At 37.1% G+C, this 13,284-nt stretch overlaps 1 pseudogene; it reads right to left on the bottom strand.

Annotated features, from left to right (window-relative positions):
• Positions 1 to 4,486, bottom strand: part of LOC113065316 (tetratricopeptide repeat protein 39B-like) — a 10,883-nt pseudogene extending 6,397 nt beyond the window's left edge.
• Positions 4,487 to 13,284: the final 8,798 nt, after the last annotated feature.

The raw sequence follows: 13,284 nt of genomic DNA, 5'->3' as shown, positions 1-13,284 counted from the left end.
GAGCTTGACAGAGGGGTCCTTAGATGTGCAATCATTAGTGTGACAGGGAGAAGAGCAGTGGGGAGAGAACGCAGCCCTGGGGAGCTCCGGTGCTGATCGTACGGGTGCTGGATGTGTATTTTCCCAGCCTCACTAGCTGCTGCCTGTCTGTCAGGAAGCTGTTGATCCACTGACAGATGGAGGTGGGCACGGAGAGCTGATTTAGTTTGGGCAGGAGGAGGTTTGGGATGATCGTGTTGAAGGCCGAGCTGAAGTCCACAAACAGGATCCTCACATAAGTCCCCGGTCTGTCTAGGTGTTGCAAACATAATGCAGTCCGATGTTTACTGCATCGTCCACAGACCTGTTTGCTCTGTAAACAGATGGGTTTTGAGTCTAGATTTAAAATTACTAGTGTTTTAGCACATCTGATCTCTTCTGGAAGCTGATTCCAACTGCGGGCAGCATAGTAACTAAAGGCGGACTCCCCTTGTTTTGTGTGGAACCCTTGGTATTTCTAACTGACTTGATCCTAGTGATCTGAGTGCTCTGTTAGGTTTATATTCAGTGAACATATCTGAAATATATTTCTGTCCTAGGTCATGTAGTGACTTATATACGAGTAAAAGTATTTTACAATCAATCCTAAATGTAACTGGAAGCCAGTGTAAGGACCTGAGGACTGGTGTGATATGCTCAGATTTTCTGGTTCTAGTCAGAATCCTGGCAGCAGCGTTCTGGATGAGCTGCAGCTGTCTAATGGTCTTTTTGGGAAGGCCAGTGAGGAGCCCATTACAATAGTTCACCCTGCTGGTGATAAAGGCATGAACAAGTTTCTCCAAGTCTTGGCTGGAAACAAAACATCTAATTCTTGCAATGTTTTTTAAATGATAGTATGCTGATTTAGTTACTGCTTGACATGACTACTGAAACTAAGGTCTGTCTCCAGAATCACACCAAGATTCCTGACTTGTTTTTTAGTTGTATGACCCCTAGAGTCAAGGTATGCATTCACCTTGAGAACTTCATCTTTGTTTCCAAATGCAATGACTTCAGTTTTTTCCTTGTTTAACTGAAGAAAGTTCTGGCACATCCAACTATTAATTTCATCAATGCATTTGCAGAGGGAGTCAATGGGGCTGTAGTCATTTGGAGATAAGGCTAGGTAAATCTGGGTATCATCAGCATAGCTGTGGTAGGCAATTTGGTTCTTTCTCATTATTTGACTTAGTGGAAGCATATACAGGCTAAAGAGCGGTGCAAGAATTGCCTTGTGGGACTCCACATGTCATGGACGTCCACTTAGACTTATGCTCTCCTAGACTCACATAATAGCCTCTCCCTTCTAAGTATGACCTGAACCATTTGAGTACCATCCCAGAAAGCCCGACCCAGTTTTCCAGTCTCTCTAGTAGTATGTTATGATCTACAGTGTCAAACGCAGCTCTGAGATCTAGCAATACCAGCACCGATATTTTGCTAGAGTTGCAATTTAAGCGAATATCATTTATTATCTTAATGAGTGCTGTCTCTGTGCTGTGATACGGTCGAAAACCAGATTGAAAATTGTCCAGGTATCCATTTGAGTTTAAGTATTTGTTCATCTGATTAAAAACTACCTTTTCTATAATTTTGCCTATAAAAGGAAGATTAGATATTGGTCTAAAATTGCTCAAAATTGTGTTATCAAGATTGCTCTTTTTCAGGAGGGGCTTAACAACTGCAGTTTTTAGGGAGTTTGGAAATGTCCCAGAAAGAAGTGAGGTGTTCACCACTTCTAAGAGATCTGCTTCTGAGCAGTTAAGCACACTTTTGAAAAAAGATGTGGGAAGTGTGTCAAGATAGCAGGTTGATGATTTTTGGTGCTGCACTGTGTCTTCCAGAATGTTGCTATCAATTGCTTCAAAAATAGACATAGTATCTTTTTGATATTGTGGCTGAATCTGTCTGACCTCTGCATTACTTGAGGATGTGCTAATCGCCTTCCTGATATTGATGATCTTCTCAGAAAAGAAGGAAGCAAACTCATTGCATTTGCTGTCTGAGAGCATTTCACTGGGAATCTGACTTGGGGGTTTGTCAGTCTGGTGGCTAGTTTCACATTATAAGCATGAAGGCTGTCTTTATAGATGCCAATAGTGAATTTCAAGTTTCGTCTTCCGCCACATCCGCTCTGCTTTTCTGCCATTGTCTTTTCATAGTTTTGAACTGCTGTTGATCTTCTCCAAACTGATTTTCTGTCTAATTGTTTTCTTACTGACTATATTGGAGCAATATCATCAATAACATTCTTAACTTTTGAGTTGAAGGAATCAAGGAGAATATCAACAGAGTCTGCAGAAATGCTTGGTGTTAAAGATATAGCCTCCGTAAATAGTACACTTTGTGTTCTCGTTTATGCATGTCCTTCTGACAGAGACAGATCTAGATTCAGTGGGTAGCAGAGATCAAGTATATCAAAAGAAAATACAGAAGTGATCAGATAGTGCTACGTCCTTAATAACAATGGATGAGATGTTAAGACCCCTTTAGATCCAGAGTGTGTCCACCCTTTGGTGTGGGTCCATGCACATGCTGACTCAGGTCAAAGTGTTTAAATCCGTTATCATTTCTTTTGTAGTTTGTTTCTGCTTATCTATGTGAATATTAAAATCCCCTGCTATTGCAAAACAGTCAAACTCTGAGGAAATTATTGATAACATTTCTGTGACCTCTTCAACAAATGCTGGAGAGTATTTTGGAGGCCTGTAAATAATAATAAACAGAATGCGTGGAGCACCTTTCAGCACAATCCCTAGATATTCAAAAGACAAGTACTGACGAAATGACACTTGCTTGCATTGATAGACATCTTTAAATAGAGCAGCTACACCCCCACCTCTCCTAACAGTCCTGCAACACTCATGTAAGTGAAGTTAGGAGGGGCTGCTTCATTTAGGACTGTTTGCACTGCAGCTGTCTTCTAGCCATGTTTCATTTAGAAACATAAAATCCAGATTGTTTGTGGTTATAAAGTCATTGATTAGAAATTATTTATTTTTTAGTGAGCGAATGTTTAAAAGTGCTAACTTGATGGCAGTGCTTTGTGTCTTTATATCAATCTTAGTTTGATGCATAATAGGCCGCAGATTAGATGAGTTTGCCCTTCGGCTTGAGATGGCCTTAGACTTTCTATCACGTGATAAAACTGAAATATAGAAAGCTACAGGCACACTGGGTTCCCGCTTGTTCTGCAGGCATTTGTGAATGTTGCTGTTATTATAGCGGGGACCCGACACATATCACTGAGAGCTGCTATCAGTTTGTTTTTGGTTCACCTTCAGCAGATAGAGGGGTTTGGGCCCTGGCGTTGTGGCAGCGGTCGGAGAGCTCTCACAGGAACAGGGCCCACAGGCTTTGGTTGTTGGGGGGCCTGCCGTTTTTTTTTTTTATATATCTGAGGGCTAGCAGCAAATGAGTGAGAGAGTTTAGTCCCAGCATACACCAATTCCTCCATTTTCTGTGAGAAGCACAGAAGTGGAGATGCTGGAGAAAGGGATAATGTGTTTGGTGAGATGGGCCGTGTCTCTGGTGTTTCTGGTGGCTGTGATGTGTTGTCCTGGCTTCCCTGGCTGTTTTCCAGAAAGTCATCCCTGGGTGCTGAATCTTGTAGCTGTTTTGATACATCACAGTCTGTCTGTGAGGAGCTCTGTGGGCAGGGGCTCAGCCGGGATAGTGTCTATCAGCAGTGATTGTTTTGGCTGTGTGGTGTTATCAGTGTCCTTGTGGGATATGTCAACCACATGATGACTCGGACCCGGTGTGTGTGTGCTGAATGGATTGACACACACTGCTGAAGGATGACGGAGGGAGAAGTAGATATTGTCCTTAAGCACTCTGGCACCAAGTTTGTTTGGGTGGAGGCCATTCGGTTTAAACAGATGTCTATGGCCCCAGAAAAGATTGAAGTTGTCGATGAAATTCACTCCTTTTATACTGCAAGATCTTTGTAGACATGTGTTCAGCCCAAGCATCCGTGAAAACATATTCGTTCCCCTAGCTGGGAGTGGTCCACTGATGAACGACTGAACTTTGAGTCTTCGAAGTGTTTCAAAGAGTTCACTGAAGTCCTTCTTAAGGAGTTCTGACTGCTCTTTCCAAATATCATTCTTTCCCACATGGATGATGATTTGATTTGCAGTCTTGTGCTTCATCAGAATGTTCTGAAGTTCCTTGTTCACATCAGAGACCGTTGCTTGAGGAAGCAGCATGTTGTTGTAGTCCTGCTCCGGATGTTTCTGATAACAGAGTGGCCACTATCAGAGTCCTTGGCTCGGCTGCGCTCTGAACTAAATGCCGCTGTCTGCTTGTCCCTGAGCGCCTGTTAGTAGCGGTGTTAGCTGCTGGCTTGATCCGATCCATGTTGAATCACATATGGGGTTCCTCACCCGCATTCATAAATGCTTGAAATCTGTTCTCAAGATGTATAGGGGTTGGTAGGAATACCAGTATTTACAGGCCTTGTCATAGTCGAAACTGGGGTAGAGGAAGCTATGGCAGCAATATGAGAATCTTTGTGACAATCTGATATCTCGTGTTCCTTTGGGTCTCGCTCCCTGTTTGTGCCATCGATTAGAGTGGCGATCAGTTTTGGCTTGTTCCTCTACACTTGGTATAAACTGTTGAGATTCTGAAGATTCATGGGACTCACCGGCTGTTTGCTGAGGGGGTCCATGACGACGGTCTGCTGAGTGTTCCATCTGTTTTGGAAGTCCCAGAAAGTAACTTGGTTTCAAGAATCACAATCCTTTGTAGAAGTTTGCAGCAGTTCATGCAACAAGTAGATCCAACAGGAGGCATTTCTCTCTCTTCTGTTTGAATGTAGGAAGTTGTTTTCCCGTCACAGAATGTAAGATGTTAGCAGTGGGAGACAAAGTCTTCTTTTTGTAGTATTATTCCAGTCCCAATGTTTTTAGTTTTAGCGTTTGTGCCAAAAATCTATTGTTTGAAAACTGTGCTGATCTGTTGAAGTAAAATCTTAGAAAAATTATAGAAAAGTACAGAAATAAGAAGCAAAGCGCCACAGCAGTAAGCTAGAACGTCCAAACGGTAGCAAAGCCGGAAGCTGATATCGGCCACTTTTATAAGAAATTGTATTCTTTATTAGATCTTAGAATCTTTTATTCAGGATGTGTTACATTGATAAGAAGTGATATCAAAGATTAATATTGTTAGAAGAGATTTATATTTTGAATAAACGCTGTTCTTTAAAAATATTATGCATCGAAGAATCCTAAAAACATTATTGCAGATTCCAAAATAACATTTGGTAGCACAACTATTAATAATTGTATTAATAAATCATCATAATTTCATGATTTCAAAAGATCATGTAACACTGAAGACTGGAGGAATGATGCTGAAAAATACAGCTGCACATCACAGAAATAAATTATATTTTAAAGGATATAAAATAGAAACCATTATTTTATTTTATTTTGATAATTTTTAATTATTACTGAAATACAACCTTTTTTTGTTTCAAACAGTTCATTGAACAATAATAAAGGAAGTACCTGAAGATGACAATGAAGTAAATGTATAATAATTATCAAAGATGATTAATTTAGCGTTGTAAACGCGTGTGTTGAGCGAGGGAGAAGATGCGCCTTGAGGACCAAACACAGCACTACGGTAGGTAACTTCACTCCTCTCATTATTTCTCTTTTACTATAGCGATTTATTTTTAGATACGTGATCTAGGTCTTTCATAGAGTTGTAGAGTTATTAGAGGAATAGAGTTATTTTTTACATTCTTTGGTTGAAGTTTTCAGATCGGCACTTCGGAGCCTGTTCGCGACTCGGTTGATTCAGATCGGGACTTCGGAGCTTCAAATCGGCACTTCGGAGCCTGTTCGCGACTTTGTTGATTCAGATTGGCACTACGGAGCATGTTCGCGACTCGGTTGTTTCAGATCGGGACTTCGGAGCTTCAAATCGGCACTTCGGAGCCTGTTCGCGACTCGGTTGATTCAGATCGGCACTTCGGAGCCTGTTCGCGACTCGGTTGATTCAGATCGGCACTTCGGAGCCTGTTTCGCGACTCGGTTGATTCAGAACGGCACTTCGGGGCCTGTTCGCGACTCGGTTGATTCAGATCGGCACTTCGGAGCATGTTCGCGATTCGGTTGATTTAGATCGACACTTCGGAGCCTGTTCGCGACTCGGTTGATTCAGGGCGACACTTCGGCGCATGTTCGCGACTCGGTTGATTCAGATCGACACTTCGGCGCATGTTCGCGACTCGGTTGATTCAGATCGGCACTTCGGAGCCTGTTCGCGACTCGGTTGATTCAGATCGGCGCTTCGGAGCATTTTCGCGACTCGGTTGATTCAGATCGGCACTTCGGAGCATGTTTGAGATTTTTTTAAAATTCAGATCAGGACATCGAAGCAGGAACTGTCTGTCAAACAGTTAATTGGTGATAAATGAATATTTGGACTTGAGGCTTTTTTTTTTTACCTGTCGATTCAGCATGGACATGGACCCACACACAAAGGTGGACACACTCTAGACTTAATCATCAGTAGGGCTCTAAACTTTTCATCCATTGTTATTAAGGACGTAGTGTCACGGATCGCAAGAGGCGAAGACTCAAGTGCTGGCAGATGGGAAGATTTTATTTCTACGTCACCAAAATAAACAAAAACACAACTGAAACCAGAGGAGCGTTCAAAGTTAAGAGACATAGACTGAAGTCAGATTCCCAGTGAAATGCTCTCAGACAGCAAATGCAATGAGTTTGCATCCTTCTTTTCTGAGAAGATCATCAATATCAGGAAGGCGATTAGCACATCCTCAAGTAATGCAGAGGTCAGACAGATTCAGCCACAATATCAAAAAGATACTGTCTATTTTTGAAGCAATTGATAGCAACATTCTGGAAGACACAGTGCAGCACCTAAAATCATCAACCTGCCATCTTGACACACTTCCCACATCTTTTTTATATATATATATATTTATATATATATATATATATATATATATATATATATATATATATATATATATATAAACACACACAAACACACACTACCGGTCAGAGTTTGGGATCAGAATGATTGTTTTTACAAGAATTTATTTTACTCATCAAGACAGCATTTATTTGATCAAAAATACTGGAAAACATGTAATACTGTAAGATATTATTAACATTTTTCTATTTTAATTTACATGAATGTAATTTATTCATGTGATGTGCAGCTGTATTTTCAGCATCATTCCTCCAGTCTTCAGTGTCACATGATCTTCAGAAATCAGAATAATATGATGATTTATTATTAGAATTATCAACAGTTTTGCTGATAAATATTATTTTGTAATCTGTCATACTTTTTTCAGGATTCTTTGATGAATAAAAAGTTAAAAAGAAGAGCTTTTATTTAAAATATAAATATTTTCTAACAATATTCACTACAGTTCAATAGTTTGGGCTCAGTAAATTTTTATCCTTTCTTTTTTTTTATAATAAATTGTATTCTTTATTAGATCTTAGAATCTTTTATTCAGGATGTGTTACATTGATAAGAAGTGATATCAAAGATTAATATTGTTAGAAGAGATTTATATTTTGAATAAACGCTGTTCTTTAAAAAAAATATATACATCGAAGAATCCTGAAAACATTATCGCAGATTCCAAAATAATATTTGGTAGCACAACTAGTAATAATTGTATTAATAAATCATCATAATTTCATGATTTCTAAAGATCATGTAACACTGAAGACTGGAGGAATCATGCTGAAAATACGGCTGCACAAACACAGAAATAAATTATATTTTAAAGGATATTAAAATAGAAACCATTATTTTATTTTATTTTATTTTGATAATTTTGAATTATTACTGAAATACAACCTTTTTTTTTGTTTCAAACAGTTCATTGAACAATAATAAATGAAGTACCTGAAGCTGACAATGAAGTAAATGTATAATAATTAGCAAAGATGATTAATTTAGAGTTGTAAACGCGCGTGTGAGCGAGGTGAAGACGCGCCTGAGACCAAACACAGCACAACGGTAGGAAACTTCACTCCTCTCATTATTTCTCTTTTACTATAGCGATTTATTTTTAGATACATGATCTAGGTCTTTCATATAGTTGTAGAGTAATTAGAGAAATAGAGTTATTTTTTACATTCTTTGGTTGAAGTTTTCAGATCGGCACTTCGGAGCCTGTTCGCGACTCGGTTGATTCAGATCGGCACATCGGAGCATGTTTGAGATTTTTTTTAAATTCAGATCAGGACATCGAAGCAGGAAGTGTTTGTCAAACAGTTAATTGGTGATAAATGAATATTTGGACTTGAGGCTTTTTTTTTTACCTGTCGATTCAGCATGGACATGGACCCACACACAAAGGTGGACACACTCTAGACTTAATCATCAGTAGGGCTCTAAACTTTTCATCCATTGTTATTAAGGACGTAGTGTCACGGATCGCAAGAGGCGAAGACTCAAGTGCAGGCAGATGGGAAGATTTTATTTATACGTCACCAAAATAAACAAAAACACAACTGAAACCAGAGGAGCGTTCAAAGTTACGAGACATAGACTGAAGTCAGATTCCCAGTGAAATGCTCTCAGACAGCAAATGCAATGAGTTTGCATCCTTCTTTTCTGAGAAGATCATCAATATCAGGAAGGCGATTAGCACATCCTCAAGTAATGCAGAGGTCAGACAGATTCAGCCACAATATCAAAAAGATACTGTCTATTTTTGAAGCAATTGATAGCAACATTCTGGAAGACACAGTGAAGCACCTAAAATCATCAACCTGCTATCTTGACACACTTCCCACATCTTTGTTCAACAGTGTGCTTAACTGCTTAGAAGCAGATCTCTTAGAAGTGGTGAACACTTCACTTCTTTCTGGGACATTTCCAAACTCCTTAAAAACTGCAGTTGCAGATATGCTCACTGAATATAAACCTAACAGAGCACTCAGATCATTAGGATCGAGTCAGTTAGAAATACCAAGGGTTCACACAAAACAAGGGGAATCTGCTTTTAGTTTCTATGCCGCTCGCAGTTGGAATCATCTTCCAGAAGAGACCAGATGTGCTAAAACACTAGTCACATTTAAATCTAGACTAAAAACTAATCTGTTTAGCTGTGCATTTATTGAATGAGCACTCTGCAATGTCCGAACTGATTGCACTATATTTTCACTGTTTTTTTTCCAAGTAAACACATTTTGTAACTGTTTATAAATTCATTTTAAATTAAGTAAATTTTTAATCATTTTAAAAGTTTTAAAATTGCTTGGTTAATTTGTTTTATAATTTTCCTTTATGATTATTTTACTTTCTTTTATGTAAAGCACTTTGAATTACCATTGTGTATGAAATGTGCTATATATATAAACTTGCCTTGCCTTGCCTAGTGTGTTAGTGGGCATATATATATATATATATATATATATATATATATATATATATATATATATATATTATATATAAACAAACACAAACACACACTACCGGTCAGAGTTTGGGATCAGAATGATTGTTTATGTTTTTTTACAATAATTTATTTTACTCATCAAGACAGCATTTATTTGATCAAAAATACTGGAAAACATGTAATATTGTAAGATATTATTAACATTTTTCTATTTTAATATACATGAAAGTGTAATTTATTCATGTGATGTGCAGCTGTATTTTCAGCATCATTCCTCCAGTCTTCAGTGTCACATGATCTTCAGAAATCAGAATAATATGATGATTTATTATTAGAATTATCAACAGTTTTGCTGATAAATATTATTTTGTAATCTGTGATACTTTTTTCAGGATTCTTTGATGAATAAAAAGTTAAAAAGAAGAGCTTTTATTTAAAATATAAATATTTTCTAACAATATTCACTACAGTTCAATAGTTTGGGCTCAGTAAATTTTTATCCTTTCTTTTTTTTATAAGAAATTGTATTCTTTATTAGATCTTAGAATCTTTTATTCAGGATGTGTTACATTGATAAGAAGTGATATCAAAGATTAATATTGTTAGAAGAGATTTATATTTTGAATAAACGCTGTTCTTTAAAAAAATAATACATCGAAGAATCCTGAAAACATTATCGCAGATTCCAAAATAATATTTGGTAGCACAACTATTAATAATTGTATTGATAAATCATCATAATTTCATGATTTCTAAAGATCATGTAACACTGAAGACTGGAGGAATGATGCTGAAAATACAGCTGCACAAACACAGAAATAAATTATATTTTAAAGGATATTAAAATAGAAACCATTATTTTATTTTATTTTGATAATTTTGAATTATTACTGAAATACAACCTTTTTTTGTTTCAAACAGTTCATTGAACAATAATAAATGAAGTACCTGAAGCTGACAATGAAGTAAATGTATAATAATTAGCAAAGATGATTAATTTAGAGTTGTAAACGCGCGTGTGAGCGAGGTGAAGACGCGCCTGAGGACCAAACACAGCACAACGGTAGGAAACTTCACTCCTCTCATTATTTCTCTTTTACTATAGCAATTTATTTTTAGATACGTGATCTAGGTCTTTCATAGAGTTGTAGAGTTATTAGAGAAATAGAGTTATTTTTTACATTCTTTGGTTGAAGTTTTCAGATCGGCACTTCGGAGCCTGTTCGCGACTCGGTTGATTCAGATCGGCACTTCGGAGCCTGTTCGCGACTCGATTGATTCAGATCGGGCACTTCGGAGCCTGTTCGCGACTCGGTTGATTCAGGGCGACACTTCGGCGCATGTTCGCGACTCGGTTGATTCAGATCGACACTTCGGCGCATGTTCGCGACTCGGTTGATTCAGATCGGCACTTCGGAGCCTTTGAATTACCATTGTGTATGAAATGTGCTATATATATAAACTTGCCTTGCCTTGCCTAGTGTGTTAGTGGGCATATATATATATATATATATATATATATATATATATATATATATATATATATATATATATATATATATATATATATATATATATAAACACACACAAACACACACTACCGGTCAGAGTTTGGGATCAGAATGATTATGTTTTTTTACAAGAATTTATTTTACTCATCAAGACAGCATTTATTTGATCAAAAATACTGGAAAACATGTAATATTGTAAGATATTATTAACATTTTTCTATTTTAATATACATGAAAGTGTAATTTATTCATGTGATGTGCAGCTGTATTTTCTTTTTTTTTTGTAATTTTTTATTTTCAATTTTTAAGGGGAAATACAGAAAGCAAACCTTCAATATATTCCTAAATCAAAGACACTTGAAAGTTTATGCAATTACATATAAATCAAAACAGTAATAATAATAATGAAAAATAAACATATACCTATACTGTACATCCATACTCATATACACATAAAAACAATTATCAATATAGTGTATCTTCTCTCAGGCCTGGAAAGAAGTTTTTACAAGTGTCACCAGTGCTTTGTTTCCTCCTCTTAACAATAACTATATACAATAAAACATGGGGAGCTATTACTTACAGAAGATTCCAAAAATTGCCATATTCCAATATTGAAAAAAAAAAAAAATTTGAACCTTTCAAAAGAGGTCTGGGCGTACTGGTTTAATGTAGTCAATCCATTTACTCCATATTTGTAGGAAGTCTTCCCTTAATGCTCTTAAGGAGAAAGATAATTTTTCCATCACATGTATATTATGTGTTATATCAATCCACTCCTTCACCGTGGGTGACTCTGGTTTTAACCATTTTCTGGTAATTACTTTTTTACTAGCTGCTAAGAGAATTAACAATAACTTCTTATCATTTCTGTTCCACCTCTCTGGGGGGATATTACCCAAGTATAAAAATTCACAGGTATAGTCAATCTCTACCCCAAAGACAGCCGTCAGAGCTCCTTTAATCTCATGCCAGTATTGATTCAATTTCTGACACCCCCAAAAAATGTGATAATGGTTCGCTTCCATTTCCCCACATGATCTCCAGCAGCTAGTACCCTTCCCTTGATGTTTTTTCTGTGATGGTGTAGTGAAAAACCTGATAACGTTTTTCCAACAGAATTCTCTCCATGTGGCTGAACTTGTGGATTGCCACTGTGCTCTACAAATTCTGCCCCAGTCTTCATTTGAAATATTTAAGTCTCCTTCCCTTATCCACTTATCCCTTATATACAGAGTATTTTCGGGTACATTTTGGAAAAAACCCTTATACAACTTTGAAATGATCTTATTACATGGCTGAGCCTTGGATACTGCTAGGAAAACCTTTATTATTCCTGACTCAGCCCTTGACAGTACTCCTGGTTTAATTTTACTTTCTAAATAATCCCTCACTTGAAGATATCTATAAAAGTCACTTTGGTTAAGCCCAAATTTTTCCTTTAGTGAATCAAAGCTTTGGATTTTACCCTTGTCAAAAAAAGTGAGATTCCTAATTTAGCCCAAATACGAAATCGATTATCTATTCTGTTTGGGAAGAAATCAGTATCAAAGGCACACCATCTTAATATTCTTGATGCTTCATTCAAACCCCCTATTTTCATTGTCCGGTGCCAAATTTGAAATGATACATTGATCAATGGGTTTGTTTCCTTATTAATTCTAGTTCTTACACAGTAAATTTAGCAGTGTTGATTTTCCAGTGTTACTATAAAGTGTTAAAATAAAGTGTTGGATCAACACTGAACAGAATGGGTCTAACACCAGAAGTGTCAGGTTTCAAATAAGAGTTGGTGTTACTTTACATAGTTGCAGACGTCAACTCTCATTCAGAGTTAATCAGGCCACACCTCCATTAACGTGCAGACAGACGTCAATTTTCATCGAAACAGACCACATGCGGACGCCATTTTACTTCGCTGGAAGCGTGGTGGTAAGTCTTTCAATTTAATGTTATATTACAGATACAGATTCATCCTACCCACCCAGCAAAAACTCGTTGAAAAGACGTCGAAAAGACGTCATTGGCAGTCGTCTAAACAACGTTAAAATTTAGTTGAAAAGTGAAAGGTGAAACGACGTCTTTTTCATGTCGTCAAAAAGACGTCTATAAATAGACGTCCAAATTACGTTTAAATGTGGTTGAAAAGTGAAAGGTGAAACGACGTCTTTTTCAGGTCGTCAAAAAGACGTCTATAAATAGACGTCCAAATTACGTTTAAATGTGGTTGAATAGTGAACGGTGAAAAGACGTCTTTTCCAGACCTAATTACAACCATGAATTATTTGTCATACTAATTAGTGAAAATAAGACAATTCACAGTATATTGACACATTTATTGAC

The sequence above is a fragment of the Carassius auratus genome, chromosome 48, assembly GCF_003368295.1.
Source record: "Carassius auratus strain Wakin chromosome 48, ASM336829v1, whole genome shotgun sequence".
Classification (NCBI taxonomy): Eukaryota; Metazoa; Chordata; class Actinopteri; order Cypriniformes; family Cyprinidae; genus Carassius; species Carassius auratus.
The sequence above is the reverse complement of the archived record's forward strand: the minus strand, read 5'-3'. Positions and strand labels throughout refer to the sequence as shown.